Here is a 9,336-nt window from a genome sequence, read left to right as displayed (position 1 = left end):
GAGACATGTTTTGTTGTCTTCACTAGAGCAGCATGCTCCTAGAACCTGATGGAAAGAGATGAGAAATGCTGCTGGACGCGCATAAAAGTTACAGCCAGTTGCCCACCACAAAGAATTTTGGGTCGCAAATCACCGAAGTGGCAAAGTTGTAAAAGTGTGACCGAGGCCCTTAGAATGTGCGAGCACACTGGTGCTCAGAAGGGCTGTGCAGTGGGCTGGCCTTTAGTAATTGTTTTAGAAACCTTGGAAAAGAAAACCACAGGCTCAGGACAGCCAAGTATTAAATTAAGACACACTCAGTGAACCAGGAGTCCTCCTTATCTCCTGCAGCCCTAGGCCAGACTGAGCTGGAAGTCAAGCCCAGGTTGGTTTTGTTTTGTTTTGTTTTTTTTTCAGTACTGGGGATGGAACCCAGGGGCATTTTACCTCCAAGCTGCACCCCCAGCCCTATTCTTTATTCTTTATTTTGAAACAGGGTCTCACTGAGTTGCAAAGGGCCTCAGTAAGTAGCTGAGGCTGTCTGTGAACTGCGACCCTCCTGTCTCAGCCTCCCAAATGCTGGGATTACAAGCGTGGGCCACCACGCCTGGCTCAAGACCAGGTATGTATGCATGCATGTATGTATGTATGTATGTATTTTGTATGTATTTATTTTAAGCTTAAGCAATTTTATTATTACAAAGGTAGGTCAGATCAGGTTTGTCTAGAGACCTCGAAGAATAGCTGCTGGCCTTATTCACTGACCGTGGGCTTCGGGACAGCCAGTCACCAGGTTAGTGACAAACCCTCTACTCATAGTCCTATACAGTTGTTGGGTTTGCTTATATCTACCAATTAGGGTGTTGTATTTTGGTTACCTTTGTAGGAAACTTGTTAGAAAAGTGAAGATTTTCCATAGAAGGTTGTCCAGCGATCTAACCTCTGCAGCGCATCTCGGTTCCGTAATATGAAGCCAGCTTTTCCCTTCCCGTACTCTTTGATGTTCTTGATAGATTTGACTCAGGAGATGGATGAAGTGCCATGTGCCAGTCACTGTCCTAGACCGACTTACACTACAGTGTTATAAAGTGCCTGCCACGTGCCAGTCACTGTCCTAGACCGACTTACACTACAGTGTTATAAAGTGCCTGTCATGTGCCAGTCACTGTTCTAGACCAACTTACACTACAGTGTGGGGAGGTAATTATGTATAATTATGAACATGGTCCACTTCTCTTCCCAAAATAAAAAAAAAAAAAAGATCAGGTTTGTTTGTTTCTTTGTTTGGTGGTACTGGGGGTGGAACCCAGGGGCTTTCTACCTCCAGGCTATACTCCCAGACCTATTTTGTATTTTTATTTGGAAACAGGGTCTCACTAAGTTGCTGAGAGCCTCACTAAGTAGCTGAGGCTGGCTTCGAACCTGTGCAATCCTCCTGTCTCAGCCTCCCAAATGCTGGGATGACAAGCGTGCGCCACCATGCCCGGCTCAAGACCAGGTTTTAACTGTAAGGGCAAGACTGCCTGGACGCTTCTCCTACCAGAGTCACGGACCTGAGAGGAAACGGAGGAAACCTGGAGCACAGCGTGGGGACATCTGGGTGGAGTCACGTGAGAACTCTGAACTCCTGAACCTTCAAGGCAGCAGAAGTAGCCGACTTCCCCTTGAGATAGGGTTCCAGCCGGTTCTTGCCTGGAATCCTTCTCTGCCAGGACTCCGCTTCAGCCAAGTAAGCCCAAAGATAATGCTTATTCCCATATAGATCCTCCTCCACGTCCCCTCATTACCTCTAGATCAATAACTAGGGTTAGCCAGGCGTGATGCCGCACGCTTGTAATCCCAGCATTTGGGAGGCTGAGTCAGGAGGATCGCAGATTCGAAGCCAGCCTCAACTACTTAGTGAGGCCCTCTGTACCTTAGTGAGACCCTGTTTCAAAAATAAAGAATAAAAAATAGAGCTGGGGGTGTAGCTCAGAGGTAGAATGCCCCTGGGTTCCATCCTCTCTCCCATAAGGGAAAAAATAAAATAAAAATGATTGGACCTATGTTCTTGCAGACACAGGGGTGACACTATGAGACTTTGCTAACCTAGAAGCACTCTCTTATCATTATAGATTAATGACCACACAAGGACACAGAGAGCCATCTTCACGTGCTCCAAGATGGCTCTGTGAAACCTGGACACCATCACGGCCTGCTGAGATGAGGCGGAGATGCCAGAACTCGCTTCCAGTGTGGAAGGAGGCAGAAGGCTCAGGGGATGGGAATGTTAGATTGTAGTTGTGCCAGACCAGAGAATCTACCTCCCAGAAGACATTCCCGAGGGAGGTCCAGAGGACGCTCCCTTCCCCACGGCAACACGCCGTGTAAAGATGAGGGGTTCCTAGCCAATCCCTGCAACAGCAGGATTCTGGGAAAGCAGAGGCAGGACGGTGACCATCAACGGAGGCAGGGTGGACGTAAGCAATGCAAGCCCGAGTGGTGGCCAGAGGATCTGCCCGTGGCAACAGCTAACAGTCATGGCATTCCTAGAAGCTGGTTGGACTGGCAGATGACCGTGTGACACTGGATTGTATAACAGCCGTGCCTTCCAAATCGAGGACTCGTGGAAGGCAGATGACAGCTGCCACAGCGGGAAAGAGTGTGTGCTCATAATCTTCCCGGATCTAGGTCAGTTCTCAGGCTCGGGCCTATTGATCTAAGGGAAGGCCAAGTCTCTTTCTGGAAGAAGTCTTCAATGCTGCCAAAAGTATACATGATAATTATTTCCCAGTTACTTCTCAGAGGGAGCTGTAGCTTTTTACCAGAGTAATTCTGGAGGGTAGAAGGGAAAGTAATAGGCCTTTCAAAGGCTGGGGGTTGTAGCTTAGTTGTAGAGTGCCTGCCCAGCATGGGTGAGGCCCTGGTTTGATCCTCAGACCTGAAAAAACCAACCAACCAATCAAAACAAACATATGAAGGGCTGTGGGCTAGACTGGGAGCTGGCACCAGTGTTGGAGGGTGGGAAGGTAAACTGGGGGCTCCTGAAAGCCAACCCATAAATTAAGCTCTTGGGCAAATAGGTCCAGTGAGTCTGAAGCACTACCCTGTATTTCCCAGGTCACTAAATGAATAATTGGGATAGATGCACTTAACAGCCAGAGCGACTCTTAACATGTGCTCTGTGTCCTATTAAGAGCTATTACAGCAGGAATGGAGATGTCCTATTTTTTTTTGTGTGTGTGTGTATGGTACCGGGGATAGAACCCAGGGGCATTGTAACTCCAAGTTACACCTCTAGCCCTTTTTTAAAAAATTATTTATTTTGAAACAGGTTCTCACTGAGTTGCAGAGGGCCTCACTAAGTAGGTGAGGCTGTCTGTGAACCGCGATCCTCCGGTCTCTGCCTCCCGAATGCTGGGATGACAAGCGTGCGCCACCACGCCCGGCCTCTAAGTTTAATTGTAAAAGCCAGAGGGTAGAGGGGTATGTTAGGTAGCTTTGCATTTCTATAAAATACCTGAGGTAATTAATTTATAAAGAGAAAGTGTTTTGGCTCACTGTTTGGAGGTTCCAGTCCCATGGTCGATTGGGCCCCAATATTTGGGGCCTGGCACGAAGCCCCCTCCCCCACCCCCACTGAGAGTACGTGGCAGAGCAGGGCAAGCCCACTTACAGCAGGAGTCGGAGAAGAAGAGATACCCTACAGGGCCACCCTGGGGATCAAGCCCTCAGCATGCGAGCCATCAGGAGACAATTAAGATACAATCTATAGAAAGAGGAAAGAAAGCTCAACCCATTACCAGCTGCAGATGAAATCAACAAAAAGACTATTTCTAGCCGGGCGTGGTGGTGCACACTTGTAATCCCCACGCTTGGGAGGCAGAGACAGGAGGATCGCGCAGGTTCAAAGCCAGCCTCGCTGGCTTAAGAGACCCTGTTTCCAAATAAAATAGGTCTGGGAGTGTAGCCCGGAGGCAGAAGGGTTCCATCCCCAGTACTTCAAAAAAAAAAAAAAAAAAAAAAAGAAAAAGAAAGAAAGAAAGAGAAAGAAAGAAAGAAAGAAAGAAGACTATTTCTATTGAAAGCTTGACTTCAGTCTTATCACTGTTAGCTGCTAGGAGCAGTGTACTCTGTTTAGGTATAAATGTCCCGACTGTTAACCCCACTGCTCCATGGCTTCCCTCTCATCTCCTCGACCTTCCCATTACCCCATCCCTCCTGTCTATAGCCAGCCTAGGCGTTGATGTGAACAGTGTATAAAAATACTCTTAGCTCTAAATCCAACTGTTACCGCCACTACTGCTGTCTGGGGAACTCAGTCCAGACCTGGTCCTTTTTCCAGCTGGCATTTGGAACAGCTACAAAACAATAAAACCCCTTTCATTTCAGGGGTCCCTCATTTGGGTTTAACAGGCTTTAAATGATACTTACCCACCTTTCTGACTAGCGTGTGTGTGTGTGTGTGTGTGTGTGTGTGTGTGTGCGTGCATGTGCGCGCACATGCACTACTAAGGATTGAACACAGGGGAATTCTACTTCCAAGCTATGCCCTCAGGCCTATTTTTTAAAAATATTTATTTGGCCAGGCGTGGTGGCGCATGCTTATAATCCCAGTAGTTGGGAGGCTGAGACAGGAAAATAATGCAGGTTTGAAGCCAGCCTCAGCTACTTAGTGAGACCGAAATATAAAATAGATTTGAGAGTACAGCCCAGAGGTAGAAGGCCCCTGGGTTCTAGCTATTCCTCTCAATATTCTTCAGTTAGGATAGCTATGGTTTTAATAACCTTTCCGAAATTGTTGTTAAAATTCACCTGCTAAGCCAGGCAAACGGCACATGCCTGTAGTCCTAGCTCCTCGGGAGGCTGAAACAGAAAGATTGTAAGTTAGAGGCCAGCCTGGGCAGCTTAGCTAGGCCCTGGTTCAAAATAAAAAATAAAAGAAAGGGATGGGGAAAGTAGCTCAGTGATAGAGCTCCCCTTGGCTCAATCCCCAATAGTGGGGACTGAGGATAAAGGAAATAAAAGGTTCACTTGCCACTCAGGGGTGTTGCCGTGGGACCTTTTGGGAATGATAGGTCATGAGGGGGATGACCCACCGATTCGTTATTGCAGGGCAGGGCGGTTATCTTAGGAGTGGCGTGTTATAAAAGCAGCGTGCACGGCTATTTCCGTGTGACTCCCGTACCCGGTTAGGATGCAGCGAGAGGCCCTCACTGGATGGCAGTGTCTTCTTAGGCTTCCCAGTCCCCGGGGCTCTGAGAAATAAATTCATTTTCTTTATTAATCCCCAGTCTGTGGCGCTCTTCTATAGCAGCAGAAACAGACTGGGATCCAGCGCTTGCTTGTGTGTGAGAATCACAGCCGTGTGTGCCCACTCTCCTGCGCCTCTCTGCCCTCCGCCACAGGGATGGTACTTTGCTACTTTGTTTTGATGTTCCATAGGATGGCACGGTGGCACCTGCATGAAATACCATGCTGATCTGTCCTACTGCGCAGGAACAAACCTACATCCTTGATGCCCTAGTAAGACTTATTCGTGCCAGGGGGAGAGATGGAAAGTGTGCAGAAACTTCCATGCTGCCAAGGTTTTTCTCTTACTCTTTCTTTTTTCTTTCTTTCTTTTTTCTTTCTTTCTTTCTTTCTTTCTTTCTTTCTTCTTTCTCTCTTTCTTCCTTTCTTCTTTTTTCTTGTGTGCTACTGGAGACTGAGCTCAGGGGCATCCTACCTCTGAGCTATACCCCCAGACCGTGTGTGTGTGTGTGTGTGTGTGTGTGTGTGTGTGTGTGTTATTGGGGGTGGAACCCAGGGGCTTTTCTACCTCTGGACTATACTCCCGGACCTATTTTATACCTTATTTGGAAACAGGGTCTCCTGTTTCCTCACTAAGTACCTGAGGCTGGCTTTGAACCTGTGCGATCCTCCTGTCTCAGCCTCCCAAGCGCAGGGATGACAAGCGTGCGCCCCCACACCCGGCTCCCAGACCTTTTGATCTTGAAAAAGAGCCTCACTAGGTTGCTGAGAGTCTAGCACTACATTGCTGGGGGCTGTCCTCAAACCTGTGATCCTCCTGTCTCAGCCTCCTCCTGTCTGTAATATAGGGATTACAGGCATGCACTACCATGCCCAATTTCTCTTTTTATTCTAGGAAAGTTAAACGTATGTAAAGGGAGACAAATTAGTTAAAATCATGACCTCTTATTTCATCTATATTCCCATTCCCTTCTTCCATTCCATATTATTTTTTTTTTTAAAAAAACCTGGTGAAGTCAGGAACCTAATAGTCTCAATTATCTAGGTAAGTCGAGACAAGAAAGCAAAAACAAGTCGTGCCCTAGCCTTTAGTTAGACAAAGCCCTTTGTGCATTTCTTCTACTTTTCTTCTGCTCACTGGAGAGTAAGAGAGAGTTCTACAGTGGCCCGGCTGTGGTAAAGCTCCCCTGCCATCTGTCCGTATAATCCAGCAGATTGGAGGGTATGCGAGGTGTTATGGTGCATAAGGATGCTGGGTAGAGTCTCTGATGAAAGAGGTTCTGTGGAGATCTCTAGGGCCCTGGAGCAAGGCCGTGCCTGCAGCAAACGCTCTTTGACTTTTAAAAGCAGCTGTTTTGCCCCCTCAACCCCCCCCCCAAGAACTAGGCAATGGGGCATTAAAAAAGATCTGGCTCTACCACTCCTGGATATCTTTCTAAAGGGGCTAAAATCAGAAAATTACAGTAATATATGAATAACCATGGTTCGTAGCAGCACAATTCACAACAGCCAAACTATGGAGCCAGCCTAGGTCTCCATCAACAGATGAATGGATTGCAAAATTACGGGATATACACAGAGTGGAATTCTACTCAGCAATTAATAACAAAATTATGTCATTTTCAGGAAAATGGACGAACCTGGAACACATTTTGCTAAATGAGATTATCCAGTCCCAGAAATGAAGAATCCTATGTTTCCTCTCATAAAGAAGCCAGGGAGTAGAGGCTAGGGAGTGGTCTGGATAGAAGAGGGACTTTAAACAGTGGAGGAGATGAGCCGGGCGTGGTGGCGCATGCTTGTAATCCCCGCGCTTGGGAGGCGGAGACAGGAGGATCGCAGGTTCAAAGCCAGCCTCAGCTACTTAGTGAGGCTCTCAGCAACTTAGTGAGACCCTGTTTCCAAATAAAATATAAAATAGGTCTGAGAGTATAGCCCGGAGGTAGAAAGCCTCTGGGCTCCACCCCCAGTACCACCAAATAAATAAATAAATAAATAGTGGAGGAGAAACCCCAGTGGAGCGATGGGGGGTCTACAGGAGGGTCAGGGTGCTGGTGGGGAATTAATGAAGGAAGCACTCCCATTGAAGTTAAGTACAAATGTGAGGTTGCCATGCCAACCCCCCCATCATGTATGGGGGGGGGGAGCTGGGAGGGAGGGAGCCAGGGCCGCTCACCAAGTGCTGCGTGGCCGTGTACCTCCACCACTCTGAACTACATTGTGCTGGGAGACTAGAATGCACCAGTACAAGTATCTAGAAAAGGTCTATGCAACCAGACATGCCCAGTAGAAGCTGGGTACTGCCAGGCTCTATCAATTCATCCTAATACGTAAGCTCATCAGCGACCCGTCATGTACAGAAGTGGTAGATTTGGGGTCAGAACCAGGCCGTTCAGTGGGGTGCATGGAGTCGGTAACTCTACAACACTGACCTCAGCTCTACCAACGCTTCTCCCTTAACTCAAACCTGCAGCCTCTTGGGGTGCTTCTGCGTTCCACGCGACCCACTGCTGCAGGGAGAAAAGGCTGAGCCCAGGCTCACAGCTGGGCTAGCTTGATAAGCCTGCTCACTTGTTTTGTATAGAGGGCAAAACAGGTGGATTCACAGATGTTTGTGAGCGATGGCCCGTGCTCAGCTGAGTGCTACCCGCCCAGCTCTCACTGGAAGGCAAACTGAAGTGCGGGGGAGTGGCTGGGGTGGGGGAGACAGCACCGGGAATCAAGTGCCTTCGTTCTGTGGCTCTTCAGAAGGTGCCAGTGGAATTAAACCCTGGTTGCTCATAGCAACGCAGCGAGCAAGGCTGGGGCTGTGAAGGGAGTGAGGCGCTTGCCTCCTGCTGGTGCAAAACAGACAGGGGCGCTAGGAAATTCAGTGATCAAGACAGTGGAGCTGGGGAAAGTGGCACGTCCCTATGGTCCTAGCTGCTCAGGAGCCTGAGGTGGAACGGTTGCTTGAGCCAGGAGTTCAAGACCAGCCTGCACAACAGAGCCACCCCAACTCAAAAATAATAGTATTTTTTAATGCAGCATGAAAATAAAATTCAATGCAAAAATCTATAATGAACACACACACACACACACACACACACACACACACACACACACATATATATATATATATATTTTGGTGGTGGTACTAGGGTTCCTGGAAACCCTTCCACCTCTGGGCTACACTCCCAGACCTATTTTTATATTTTTATTTGGAAACAGGGTCTCTTAAGCCAGCGAGGCTGGCTCCGAACCTGCGTGATCCTCCTGTCTCTGCCTCCCAAACGCAGGGATTACAAGTGTGCGCCACCACGCCCGGCCTTTTTTGTCTTTTTGAAACAGAGTCTTACCAAGTTTTTGCACCTTGGCCTCAAACCTATAGCCAGCCCCAGCCTCCCAAGTACCAGGATTACAAGCATGCATTACCTCAAGCAGCTACCATCTCGGAATTTTAAGAAAGGATCGGTATTGCTAATTTTGCCTTAGCCTCAGGATCCAAGAGGCTCTGCCACACGTGATTCCTGATCCTGATGGTTGCCAATGACCTGCTCAGTCTCCATCTTATTTGGCTTCATCTCCTCCCCTCTTCGTGTTCCTGGTCTCTCACTTTTCTTGGGGTCACTACTCAAAATAAGCCTCCTCTGCCAATCTCCCCTCAGCTTTGGTTATGGCCTCCACCTGGGGTGGAGGATGAAACCCGAGCTACCTGCAGTGACAGCCATAGCGTAACATTCAAAGAGACTCTGAAAGTGAAGGGAACCCGCTCGTTAGTTCACTGAATCCGCAGGCTGTGTGGCCTGGCACTTCAGAACACATTACAGTGAGGACACTGAGGCCCCAAGGTGGGGCGGCCAGCCCAAGGGGAGGGGCAGACTGGATGCTTAAAAAAAAAACAAACAGGCAGGTGTCCCTCCACCTTCTAATGAGGGCCAAGGAAGCAACCCCACTTACGGAGGCGGTGGTCAGTCAGTCAATTCCGCCTGTCCTGTGATCCCCAGGACTCAGACTCCAGCCCTGGCTAGCTCACACAACACCAGAGGGATGTATATATCTGGGCACTGGGCAGAAAACAGAAAGAGGAGGAGGTGGAGGTGGAGGGGGAGGGGGAGGGGGAGGGGGAGGGGGAGGAGGAGGAGG

Source organism: Muscardinus avellanarius (assembly GCF_963383645.1).
Source record: "Muscardinus avellanarius genome assembly, chromosome: 7".
In the NCBI taxonomy this organism is placed as follows: Eukaryota; Metazoa; Chordata; class Mammalia; order Rodentia; family Gliridae; genus Muscardinus; species Muscardinus avellanarius.
The sequence above is the reverse complement of the archived record's forward strand: the minus strand, read 5'-3'. Positions refer to the sequence as shown.